The sequence below is a fragment of the Schistocerca gregaria genome, chromosome 2 (genome assembly GCF_023897955.1).
Source record: "Schistocerca gregaria isolate iqSchGreg1 chromosome 2, iqSchGreg1.2, whole genome shotgun sequence".
In the NCBI taxonomy this organism is placed as follows: domain Eukaryota; kingdom Metazoa; phylum Arthropoda; class Insecta; order Orthoptera; family Acrididae; genus Schistocerca; species Schistocerca gregaria.
In genome coordinates this window covers 257613475-257627086 of record NC_064921.1, presented here as the reverse complement: position 1 = coordinate 257627086, position 13612 = coordinate 257613475, and the positions used below count along the sequence as shown (strand labels likewise).

The window sequence follows — 13612 nt, the reverse complement described above, 5'->3', positions numbered from 1 at the left end:
GTCTGTCTGCCCAGCATTCTCGTTAGGATGGTTCAAATGGCTCTGAGCACTATGAGACTCAACTGCTGTGGTCATCAGTCCCCTAGAACTTAGAACTACTTAAACCTAACTAACCTAAGGACATCACACACATCCATGCCCGAGGCAGGATTCGAACCTGCGACCGCAGCAGTCTCACGGTTCCGGACTGCGCGCCTAGAACCGCGAGACCACCGCGGCCGGCTTCTCGTTAGGACAACGCCACTATTCCTTCATATTCAGTGAAACGACAGAACGCCAAATGAGGATGGCAGGATTGAGACTTGAGTTGAGCTAGTACAGACTACCTTTAACTTATTTCCTGTGCATCGTTAGAATATGGTAATATAGCGTCATTGACAACAAGGTCATTGCGGACGGACGGAGAGTACGCTGAGACCAGTTCCTGTCCGTTCGTATGTAAATGCAGTATAAAAAGCTCGAGAAACATTTTCACTGCTCCTGCTATCTAACGACGATTCTTCTGGATACGAGTTATCGTTTTAGAAGTGAGCTACTTCACAGGGTTGACTGGGTGTTTTCCCACACAGTCGCTGTGGCATTTAGGCCAGACGCAGGGCCTGGATTGTTAAGTTTTTAAATACCTTCGTGAATATACGTATGTTAACATTTGCGATTCTACAAAGAGAATCGGTGATCACGAGAATCGGTAATATTATCATGATTGCAGCGTTACACGTTGTGAAAAAAATTCAACAAAATCTTAATTTAACATGGTGAAATTAATGCTATGGGCGCCCAGTTGTCAAAACTTGCAAACAGTTATCGACTTCAATACTAATCAAGCAGAGGTATCTTATAAGAAATGCTGTTTTCTCAAACAATATTTTCAAACTATCAGCGAAAAAAAGTAGTATGGTAATTTTAAAGCTCTAAGAGAGGGGATGTCACATTATTTTCTAAAAGCACGCCTGTGCAAATAACGGATGAAGCAGTAACATAGAACAGAGTAGCGCTATGGAGGGACTTACGAAAGAAGAATTAATCAAGGTAAGCTGATAGTAAAGTACACACAACACAAAATAAATCAGCAAGGAAGAAATAGTCTAACGTATTGTGACGCCTAGGCCGTGAGAGATGTGAGCACTGGCTCAGTAGGGCAAGGATAGCAAAGGGAATCGGCCGTGACCTTGTTGAGTTAACCATCGCCGCATCTACCTAAAATGACCTTGGAGCAAATACGCGAGTCACAGATTTTTTTGTGATTTGTTTATTGACATAACATTTTTATAACAATACATTAACAGAAATGTAGCAGGTCAATATGAATCGCGCCCCCCACAGTACGAGTACAATGTCTTAGCCACTGCGCTAACTCACAAGACGAGGAAAATCCCTCTATCGCGAGGCACAATGAGTGGTCGAAGTTGTCTTATAAAGGACGAAATAAAATATTACAAAATTACAAAAACTAACCATTTTTAACTCCTATTTGATATGGAAGGGAGAATTCAAATCTTGTTACGGCAAATAAGGGTGAGAAATCATGGGAGAAAATTTCAAATTTCTGCGATGGTGCCAGAAATCAAATAGACCTAGTAATGCTTCAGCTCTACAAGCATTGCTTGAGGTTACTTCACGACGGAATGGGAACTTTTTCCTCGGGTACACTGAATAATGTGTACGACTTATAAGTACGCATACCTAGCAGCTATCTCCTCATTCACCTGAAAACTAACACTGGCATACACAGCCACTCATTAATGGCAAAACGCAAAAAAAGTCTTTTACAACATAATAAATACTTTGTTGGATGCATTACTACCGATCATTCCATGGATTACAAAGCTGCTAAAAGCCTCACCTCCGACTCCTATTTGTAAGGCTCTGTTATCAATGGAGCACTGTTACTTATTTGTGATGACTATCTGCCTAAACAACTCCTGAAATTCGACCGGCTTTTTAATTTTGGCTCTAAAGAAGCTAACGTCATATAGCTCCGTGCATCGATAACATGACTATTATATCAGTCACATCGAGTATTTGATTGCCAGGTGCAAGGCCTTCGTAACAAAATGTCGCACTTCCAATATCTTTAACTCTTTCTGGGGCGCCACTGCACTATCTTCTGCAAAAGATTTCAATGAATGGGAGTGTAATTATCTATCGCTCTCTCGGCCGGGTTTAAAAACTGGAGCCGTTACCTCACTTTAAAGAAACTCCTCAGATTTCGTTGAGGTTAAGTGGACTCTGCTGACACGCTCTCACCAAGGAAGAATACATGGCACTGGTAGGGATCGAACCCAAGTCTTAAATGTGGCGATCAAACAATACAGGCTGCTTAGCTATGCTGGGGACACTCATTACGGACACGTAAGAATGAGTTTCTGTGATCCTATACGCCTTCTAGCTGACTAAATCAGAGGATGGATGGGAGGTACGCAGTATTCGACGTCATACCTGAAATATTATAGAGGTACCAGGATTTTAAAACTGAATACTGACACGGGTGGAAATATAAGACACTAAGCAGTTTCGGAGATAATTGAAAATGTGTGTACGGAACATTGCACTAGTTTGTACAAATTTGTTTGAAATATAAAGTTTTAGATTAATTTCTCATCACTCATGGCCTACCTTAACAAGAAGTACAATACTACCGTACTTCAGCACGTTAGGTGTTTGTTACACTCGTACCTGTTAGAGGTATTGCACGCATCGTTCTCGCCTTTGGATGTAATACTGCACCCGTCTCTGCAGTGAGCTACGAATTCTTTCAAACACCCAACTGGTAAAATCTTAAAAGACAGTACAGTTCGCTGCTCTAGTTTTTCAAGCGTATCAGAGACAGTACTGAACACTTTCACTTCTGAGACGACCCCTAGCCAGTAAAGTCCAGAGCATTTATGACACGTGATCTCGTACGTCAAGGTACAGGCCCTGTTCCCTCCTATAGATCTTGGACTAATATTGTCGCGTTAGTTGTCTTAAATCAGCAGCAATATGTGCCGGTGATCCATTACCCACGTACAACATTCCCATACATGGTATTTGAGTCCAATTTGATGGAGTTTCATTGAAACATTGATATTTCAAATACATGTGTCGTCCTAGGATGACACTGATACTGCAGTCAGATGCACCTCGTAACGACACACTCGCAAATATTTCTACAGCGACTCGTTTGTGCACTGTGCTTGCTGAAAGTTTTTACTTCTCTAGTAAACTCTCACTGATCCGGCCGTCAGTAGTCCGGCCTCTCAGTTATCTGGCCCACATCCAGCCTCCAGTCACTGAAGCAGAAATTACGCATACAATAATGAATTCTCGTATGCAACAATGTTGTCAGTTAATTACTATGTTAAACAACGCTATATATGTTTGAAATTGTGGCTTTCTTTACGCGTACAATAATGAATTCTCGTATGCAACAGTGCTGTCAGTTATCGATGTTAAACAATATGTTTGAAATTGTGGCTTTGTTTACGGTTCAGTGTCATGGCTTTTGAAAGTAAACATGTTATGCTACACATCAAGCAGAAACTCGAAACAATATGATCGGACATTCCTCGCGGAAAGCCATTGATGCTCAGTACAGTCTTTAACGAGCAACTATTTCTGAGGAAACTTTAACAGACGGAGACATGATCAATAGTGAACAGGAAAAGTTGTGATGAAAGTGATGAAGAAGAGGTCACAGGAGGAGAGATCATGAAGATATTCCTTACTGCTTGTGCTGAAGCTGCCGGCGTCTTCCCGCAGTGCATTATACAACAATCAGAAACACACACTAGCGATGCAATGCTCGTACAGCGATTGTGTGATAAAGCATACAGCCGTCGCGTCATTGCGGCAACTTAAAATGTGGGGCATGTACAGTAGTGAGTGATACCTCTGTACATGTACACACTAAATGGTTAAATTTTGTATGAAAATGAATGTACCTGTGGATTTAATACAATATAATTCACACGTGTTTGCACTAAATTTACGACAGTCTCAATAACCAGGCACTTCCGCTGATCCGGCACCCATATGTGCAGGAATGGCCGGATTAGCTAGACCCTAGTGTATTACCGTATTCTTTCTCCCGTGCGTGTTTTCACTATTGTTACGATAGAACATAAAAAATACATTGGAAGAAATCGTTTTCTAACTGAGCTTCGATTTTAGTTAATGTCTTCCCGAAGGTATGGTACTCTTGTGGAACATTAGGGGGCTACAGACACCTCCGTGACCGCTAGATCGCTGTTAAGTGCGCTTAGTCAGAGGAAGTACTTACGGAATGTAAGGTCCGAAGTGCGAAGCGCGCAGTTTCCGCGGCGCTACTGTCAGAGAGCATAGGAAGGCCGCGAGCCGGCCGCGTTTTAACGCTGCAAGCCTCGGATATCGTCACTTAAAGGAGGAGGGGGGAGGGGGGGGGGGGAGAGCAGGGCGGACGGGCGAGGGCAAAGTCCAGCGCCGGTCGCCAGTTCAACTGCCCGCCACAAAGCGGTGCCCACCGCTCCCCCGGCCAGCACGCCGCGGCGCTCCGATTGCAGTCGCCCACCGCCTCCCTGGTCTGCACTGAGCACAAAGTGCACCGGCTGGTTCCCCCCTTCACGCTTTGTCTGCCTTTCCGCCCCACCAGTTGCTCGCGTCCACAGTTCTCCGAACAAGCACTCCAGGCTCGTGCGCTCAGGACTAGAGGCTCTGCTCAGCGCTGTTTGCGAGCCGAAACGAACGATCTACCCTGTCGAGTCACATTCTATAATGGCCACCTGCTTATAGGGCAACAACCGTGTGCACCAGCTGAGACGAGCTGGAAATGACTCATTCACTAATGTGTCGTTCCGCCTCCACGGCTATTATGAGCCACTACAGCTGCAGCGTCTGCCTAATCTTTAACTGTTGTTGTGAACAGTAATAAACATTCTGTATAGCCGTAGGTCCGCTGGACAAAGCTATTTCAAATAGCTAATTAAAATAAAAATGTTTAATTTTTAAAATTTTTATTGAACCTTGAATTTAAATATAAAAGAAGTATTTATCAAAATCAAAGCAAGGAACTTTCATTTTTAATTCTAATTTACACTTCCACAAATTAGTCTACACTAGAAATATGTCATCGAAAAATTATATGTAGAAAGTACTACCTAAATAATGATAAAAAACGAACTGCAATACCTATATCGCACTCCGACAGGAAAAGTGACACAAGTAGAAAAACGGAAGTTCTTAGTTTGTTTGAAGAATACGTCTAAAGTCCTCCAACATGCACGAAAAGATATAATGATATTTACTGCCGACAGTATTTACAAAAATGGCTCTGAGCAGTATGGGACTCAACTGCTGTGGTCATCAGTCCCCTAGAACTTAGAACCACCTAAACCCAACTAACCTAAGGACATCACACACATCCATGCCCGAGGCAGGATTCGAACCTGAGAGCGTAGCAGTCGCACGGTTCCGGACTGCGCGCCTAGAACCGCGAGACCACCGCGGCCGGCCGGCCAATACTTACATACTTCAAAACTAACGGAAGCGCATACTGTTTCAGTGTATTATAGAATTAGTTCTTTAAGTCGAGTTTTTTCAGGTATTGCATTTTTGAGTTGTCACCTATTCCTTCCGGGGTGCAATGTATGTTTGTCGCAAATATTTAGTCATTATTTAAATATAAAGCCATGAAACTAAACTTTTTTCTTAAACATCTTAAAATGTTGTTCTTAAAAGCGTAAGAAAGTCGAAATCCCCATCTATAAAAAACTTGACGATGCTCAATGTAAGCCAACTTACATGCACGAATTGTACAGAGGTTTAGAACAACAGACAGCTTGAACTTAGCGCACGAGTTTTATTTCGTGGGCAGGATGAGTATCTGTTTCTCTTATTTCTCTCTACTTTACGCATGTTTCGATCATTTTATGGTGCTCTTTTATATATAATTCACACAAAAGCTTTGCAAGCCCTGTCAACTTTCCATCCTTTCATGACTGTTTGATGACACCAGAATTCAGTGCGCTTATACTATGTGATCAAAAGTATCCGAACACCTGGCTGAAAACGACTTACAAGTGCGGTGGCGCCCTCCATCGGTAATGCTGGAATTCAATATGGTGTAGGCCCACCCTTAGCCTTGATGACAGCTTCCCCTCTCGCAGCCATACGTTCAATCAGGTGCTGGAAGGTTTATTGGGAAATGGCAGCCCATTCTTCACGGAGTGCTGCACTGACGAGAGGTATGGATGTCGGCCGGTGAGGTCTGGCACGAAGCCGGCGTTCCAAAATATCTCAGAGTTGTTCTATAGGATTCAGGTCAGGACTGTGCAGGCAAGTCCATTACAGGGATGTTATTGTCGTGTAACAACTCCGCCACAGGCTGTGCATTATGAACGGATGCTCGATGGTGTAGAAAGATGCAATCGCCATCCCCGAATAGGTCTTAAACAGTTTGAAGCAAGAAGGTGCTTAAAACATCAATGCTGTGATAGTGCCACGCAAAACAACAAGGGGTGCAAGCCCCTCCATGAGAAACACGACCATACCATAACACCACTGTTGGCACTACACATTCTGGCAGATGAAGTTCACCGGTCATTCGCCTTACCCATACCCTGACGTCGGATCGCCATATTGTGTACCGTGATTCATCACTCCACACGACGTTTTCCCACGTTTCTATCGTCTAATGTTTACGCTCGTTACACCAAGCGAGGCGTCATTTGGCATTTATCGGCGTGATGTGTGGCTTATGAGCAGCCGCTCGGCCATGAAATCCAAGTTTTCTCACCTCCCGCCTAGCTGTCATAGTACTTGCCGTGGATCCTAATGCAGATTGGAATTCCTGTGTGATAGTCTGGATAGATGTCTGCCTCTTCAACTGTCGGCGGTCTCTGTTAGTCAACAGCCGATGTCGTCCTGTACGCTTTTGCGCTGTACGTGTGTCCCTTCACGTTTCCACTTCACTATCACACCAGAAACAGTGGACTTAGGGATGTTTAGGAGTGTCGAAATCTTGCTTAAAGACGTGTGACACAAGTGACACCCAGTCACCTGACCGCGTTCGAAGTCCGTGAGTACCGCGGAGCGCCCCATTCTGTTCTCTCACGATGTCTAATGACTAATGAGAGCGCTAATATGGAGTACCTGGCAGTAGGTGGAACCTAATATGAAAAGCGTATGTTTGTGGGGGTGTCTGGATAGTTTTGATCACATAGTGTATGTCTAATACAACCCATATAAAACAGTCATCGGCCAAAGGTCTTCCGCAACTGCTTGGATATACTGAAGACATCTGGTCGACAGAATCAACGTCGCGTTTTGTGCTGTTATAATGACGAATGATTTCAGTTCCTTAGTCAACTCAGCTACAGCGTTGTCGTGATCCATGGAAGACAGAACAATAGCTGACTTGTTCTTCGATGCATAACTCACAATTTTGTAAAAACAACAGTGATGATCCAATTGGTGTCTCCCTGTGTATCAAGAACTCTGGAATTTCCTTTTTGTTTTTGTTCGTGGTCCCGACAACGTTTAGACCTTTAGATTTCATAAAACAGACAAGTTCCGTCGTCAACGTGCAACTATTGGAGTTGAAATAGGCATATATAATCGCAGACATGTAAGCACTGGCATTATATATTTTTTCTTCTTCTGGCCGTCGATTTTTCGACTATACAAATACTACTGAGTACTAATGCGGTTTTTAATCTGCAAGACACTGCATTTTCAAACCTTGCTGGCGTCCCCCAAATGGAAGAAAAATCTTATCAATAGGTATACTAGCACCGACTGAGGAATTTGGGTGAGAATGATCGAGGGTGTCTGTAACTTCTGTCGAATCGCAACTTGGATCTTTTTTTCCCATCTTCACTACCTTACGGATTCTCGATGCGATGGCATAATAGAAGTATATGAAATCGCACTGAAGACATACATAAGAGCAACAGACCTAGGAAAGTCGCCTTCTGAGTGCATTCTTTCACTTCTGTGCGATCCGTAGATTTGTTCCTATAACTGCACTCTGCTAGTTTTTTGTTCGTCCGGAATAGTATTTTGCTGTTGATAATCACATCCATGATCGCGAATGCTTCATTAAAATCACACTGTTCGATACGTCTTGATTGAAAATGTGGCGGAAGGAACTCTGATATCATGATTTCCGACACAGATGTTTCTTGCAGGTGGTCTTTTACCCCCTGAGAATCTGTTTCTTCCGTTAAAATATTTCACTGACTTCAACTTGACGAATCTCTTTTTTTGTAAGACAGTTCGGAGTTTAAATCATAATTACTCGGTATCACAAGCTCTTCGTCATTGTCTGAAAACTCATTTTCTAAATTTGTAGTCGGAAGATGATTGTACACACGCGTTGAGTTTTTGCGAATTTCTTCTTCACAACTGCATAATTCATCGTTCAATCATTGTTCTAATATGCCACTTCGGCTTCCAGAAAAACTATTTAGGTTTGCCGTTACAAATATCTGAAATAATACAATAAAAAATGAAGAAATTACAAAAATAAATAAATCGCATGTCAATAGCCGTGTGTTCCGTGGACACTTGCATACACCGATAATCTAATCTAGGTATCGTCCGACAGTAACCCGAAGACTGTGCTGTGTCATGGTTCGCACGCTGCCACTAAAGATGACGTCACACTAACTGGATGTTTGACAAGCACAATTCCTCGCGCCTTCACACAGCTCTAGCATGCTTGTGTAAGCATCAGGCTTCGTAAACTACCTCACTGTAGTATGTTTTTTCTTCTATCTTCATACAATACTGTGTTCTTGACTTGTTCCACATATCTTTGCACAGAATGTGATGTTACAGGGCCAAATAAAAATCAAATCAAATCACCGATAACAGCTTACACAGTTCTTCCTGTTCTTGGCAAACACGCTCAAGCATGTACACGCTTGCACAAAAATGCGTAATCGAAATCCGATTGAGCATCAAGCTGCTCGTCCAGTCATGATCTTTGTACAAATTTATCTCCCAGCACTCAATTACGCTTGGGCTAGCACGCTTACTCATCTGTGCTTACGAAGCATGCAGTTAAGAAGATGACGAGCTTTAAGGGTAGCGAGCGAAGCACGTCCGTTACAAGTTTCTTTTTTTTTCCGCACTCAGAGACTGAACGTGGGTTCACTGGACCCGCGACAACGCTTAAGAGCTAAGAGGGGTTTGTCAGCCGCATCCATGAAAGCCGATGATGCTGTTAGTCCTCCCCTACATCTTCACCTGCGACACACTTATTCCTAACTATGGACCATCTGAGGAGACCAGGGTCATGAAGCTTGCGACTTTGGCTGCTTAGGAAACCTTCCACCTCGAAAATAACCTCATAGTAGTCTACAAAATACCTCTTATGCAATTGTTTCTCCATTCGAGGAAAGAGGAAGGAGGAAGGAGTCATTGGATCTTTATTGCAATAGCAGAGGTAAGGAGGCGGGGGTGTAAAATGTGATTACTTAAAGAAGCACCATGTTTGACTGTCCTGCGCAGAATGGGTTGGGGCGTTATCTTGTAGCTAAAGCACACCCTTGGGCAGATCCCATGACGCAACTTTCCCGCTTCTGCCTCGACTCGGTAGGTTTCTTGAATGTGTGTGAGAAGTTCCGGTATCCAATGAGCAGCGACCTTTTTTATGTTCAAAATATCGTACAGGATGTTAAAAGTTTATCTGCGACTGGTTTTCACTTTGTTGACTATCGCCTTGAATGTGAGTTCCGGTTCTTCATGGAGAGATGGTCGGCCATTTCGTTCTTCGTCATTCAGACTTGCCCAGTCATAGTTGCAAGCATTTGCGCCACTTAATCACTGTGTCATATGATGGTACAATGTTACCGTGAACTTCTAACTCGTCATCATAGACAGTTGGAGTGTTGTTCCTCTGCAAATACAGAACGGGGATTGCCGTAATGAATGGGCAAGGCAATGGGATAAATGTACTAACATTTACGGCGACGACTTTTGAAATAACAAACACTTTACTATCTTTTTCTTTGACTGCTCCTTGTATAATTCATGTCGAAATATCGATCTAAATCCTTTCATTTTCAAATCTTTTTTAACGCTCCATTTTCAAACCTTTTTTAAATGTTATCATGCATTGTTAAGTGTAGTGTTGATCATTTGTAAATGGATATCACTGGAGATTGAGCGACGGCGGCACACGTACCCTCCTGCGTTTTCTTAACACCAACACGCGACCTGCCTTTTGACACTGTCTCGAACAAAAACACAGGTTTTCTATCATGTGGCGTCATGCCAAGGCAATTTCCAAACCCAATCATTATCTCTGTTACTGTCTGCTCTGTCTTCAGATGATCGTGCACCTATGCACATGCCACTACTATATCAGTCATAGCTCCAGAACTAAAACATGCTATACTGAAACAAAACAATACTGACAGCAATGCTTTTCGTCAGCATCAAAACAAGGATTCCTAGCTACGAGGGACATTCAATAAGTAATGCAACACATGTTTTTTTGGCTAGCCCCTACAGTTTCATGACGTTCCGATATGTGTTGGAGATATACGTAGCATTCAAAGTGGCATCTGTGGCGGAGGTGCGTTCCAGGCAGAGCTGTTATCGAGTTTCTTTCGGCAGAAAACCAGGTCATCGCAGATATTTATAGGCGCTTGGTGAACTTCTACGGAGACACTGAACAAAAGCACGGCGAGTCGTTGTCCAAGACGTCTCTCACTATTGCTACAAGGTCGCGCAAAACTGTCCGATCTCCAGCGTGCCGTCCAGCCGCACATAGTTGTGACTTCTGCAATGCTGCTGGAACGTGCATACACCGATGATGATGAGGACGTTATTGATGCAGCACGACGTTGGCTCCGCCGTCGACCACTAAAGATGTAACATTCGGGCATACAGGCGGTCCCAGTAAGGTGGCGTAAGGCCGTCGCTACGCATTGAACGGAGATTATATCGAAAAACAGGACTTTGTAGCCAGGACAGGGGGAAATAATATGGTGTAATGGAATCCTGAACAAAAGCAACCCGCTTTCAGCAAATAAAAAAAATAAATAAAAAAGTGTTGCATTACTTATTCAACACCCTCGTCTATTACTAAACGACTAAGACGGTCGACTGATCGCATCTGAAGATTTTTTATCTAACGGCTTCCATGGCCAACAAAAATTTGATTTTTAGTATCTCTTTTAGTTTCAGAATGAAATTTTCACTCTGCATCGGAATGTGCGCTGATATGAAACTTCCTGGCAGATTAAAACTGTGAGCCGGACCGAGACTCGATCTCGCCACCATTGCCTTTCACGGTCAAGTGCTCTACCACCTGAGCTACCCAAACAAGATTCAAGACCCGTCCTCACCCCTCCACTTCGCCAGTACCTCGTCTCCTACCTTCCAAACTCCACAGAACCTCTCCTGCGAAACTTGCAGAACTCCTTTCTTCCAGGAGTACTGGTTCTGCAAGTTTCGCAGGAGGCCAGTACCTCGTCTCCTACCTTCCAAACTCCACAGAACCTCTCCTGCGAAACTTGGAGAACTCCTTTCATCCAGGAGTACTGGTTCTGCAAGTTTCCCAGGAGGCCTTCTGTGAAGTTAGGAAGGTAGGAGACGAGGTACTGGCGGAAGTGGAGGAGTGAGGACTGGTCTTGAATCGTGCTTGGGTAGCTCAGATGGTAGAGCACTTGACCGCGAAAGGCAAAGGTGTCGAGATCGAGTCTCGGTCCGACACATAGTTTTAATCTGCCAGGAAGTTTCATCTCTTATAGTTCCTGGCCGAATGTAACATATCATAATCTAAACATTAAGAGGTATAATCTTATGTTAAAGGTTAACATAATAAGTCAAGTATTAAAGTTAGAAAGTATATACAGTACATATCTTGAGCCAGTGGAACTCATGGCGCGCAAATTAGGCAGACTATTTCAGCCATTATTTGAGAATGAGAGCGCTTAGGGACTTCCAATAAACCTTACACGTCATTTCAAACCTTTTCGAAATTTTTTCTCTATGAAACCCCCGCAAAAAAAATTAAAGAAAAAATTCATCGCTTACTAAAGTTTCGTAGTAAAGCTTCAGCATCGGGCATGAGTAAATTTCTCACTTCTTTATTACGAACTATATTCGCAACACACCTTGTAGACCATATTCACATATACCACTGAATTTACTTGATACACAGTTCACGAAATAGGACATCATACACATAGAGATTCATAAAAAATTAGCTTTTCTTAAAACGGCAACAATTTCAAAGTTATAAAACCGACATAATTGGGGTTTCGCGTCTCCAATCATAACGGGTTTTATATGCTTAAATTCGAAAATTTAGCAGATTAATTCGTTTGCAAAGTAATCAGATGTGTTAACCAGTTTTATACATGGACTTCGATTCCTTAAAAAAATCGAGGTGGAGGAGGGGGGGGGCGTGTTACTGGTAAAATAACTGGTTCCGTAATTTTAGAAACTTGAGAGAGATAAGAAGACATCTCCGACATCATAAATGTCAGGGCAACAACGGCCCAATAGCGCCACGTCCCTTACAACAATTGGCAGACTATCGTCGTGGACTGTAGCTGTGTGTGACATATCTGGGAGAAAGAATGTACAAGGACGACATAGAAAAAAACTGCGTGCAGCCCATGATCTGCATCACTGCGCAGCTCTTTTTCTCTGGCACCGTAGCTCAGACGAATCGTAGTCAGCGACTGTACACGCTGTTTATTGGTGTGGGTCGCGATCAGAGGGCACTTGCAGATGAAGGGAAGTCCACGCCTCGGTTGACTTTCCACCATTGTGCGCAAGGATCGCGTTAATGGTCTCCAGACCTTGACCACGCTGGCCGCCCCACGCAACTCTCGTTTAGCATCACTAAAGAACCCGTACGGGAGAACGTCTGTGTTCAGAGCAGTCAGCCCTTGCTACGTCTGGGGCATGAGTCCAATTCTCTATCTCGGGTGAAATACAGACCATCAATCACGAATTAATACACGAATGAATCTCTCGTTATTCGTGGAGAGCAGTATGAATAAGAGTAGTTGTGACCGGCGATAGAAACCACAAACAATTTTCAGCTTTTGACAATGTTGACTGAATTACACTCTTTCAAATTTTGAAGGTGCTTAACATCATCGTACATAATACACGGGGGTAACCGAGTGTAGTCGAATTAAATCAGGCGATGGTGAGGAAATTAGATTAGGAAACAGAACTAAAGTAGTCGACGAGATTTGCTATCTGGACAGAAAAATATAAATGCCGAAGTTGAGAGGATATAATAATAATAATAATAATAATAACTACGCGGGCCAATGTTAAGGTGCTAGTCTTTGAATTAGTTGCCTTTTGGCGATTTGAGTATCCCTAGTCTACCGAGGAAAGTGGACCTACTGTTTAACGTGGAATGAGAAGCACGTGTCGTTCAAAGTGACCCCTCACAATGATGAGAGGTGAACGCTAGACAAGGCAGACTGAAAATTTCCATAGTGCGGCACTGCTCTGACAAAGTTACACTGTGGTGACAAAAGTCGTGGGATAGGGATATGCACGTTTACAGATGGCGGAATATCGCGTAACAACGTATAAAAGGGCAATGCATCGGTGGAGCTGTCATTTGTACTCAGATGATTCATGCGAAAAGGTGTCCGACGTGATTACGGCA

General features: G+C 43.2%; 1 protein-coding gene across 3 annotated transcripts in view; it reads right to left on the bottom strand.

Moving 5' to 3' along the window:
• The window catches only part of LOC126336813 (long-chain-fatty-acid--CoA ligase 4), a 249793-nt gene that overhangs the window by 187387 nt on the left and 48794 nt on the right, over positions 1–13612 (bottom strand). The window contains exon 1 of one of the 3 annotated variants that reach the window (XM_050000865.1): positions 4262–4554. The exons of the other annotated variants lie outside the window; for them this stretch is intronic. The gene's annotated coding sequence lies outside the window, so the exon portion shown is untranslated. Of the gene's footprint in view, positions 1–4261; positions 4555–13612 lie in introns of those variants that run through there. 3 annotated transcript variants of the gene reach the window in all.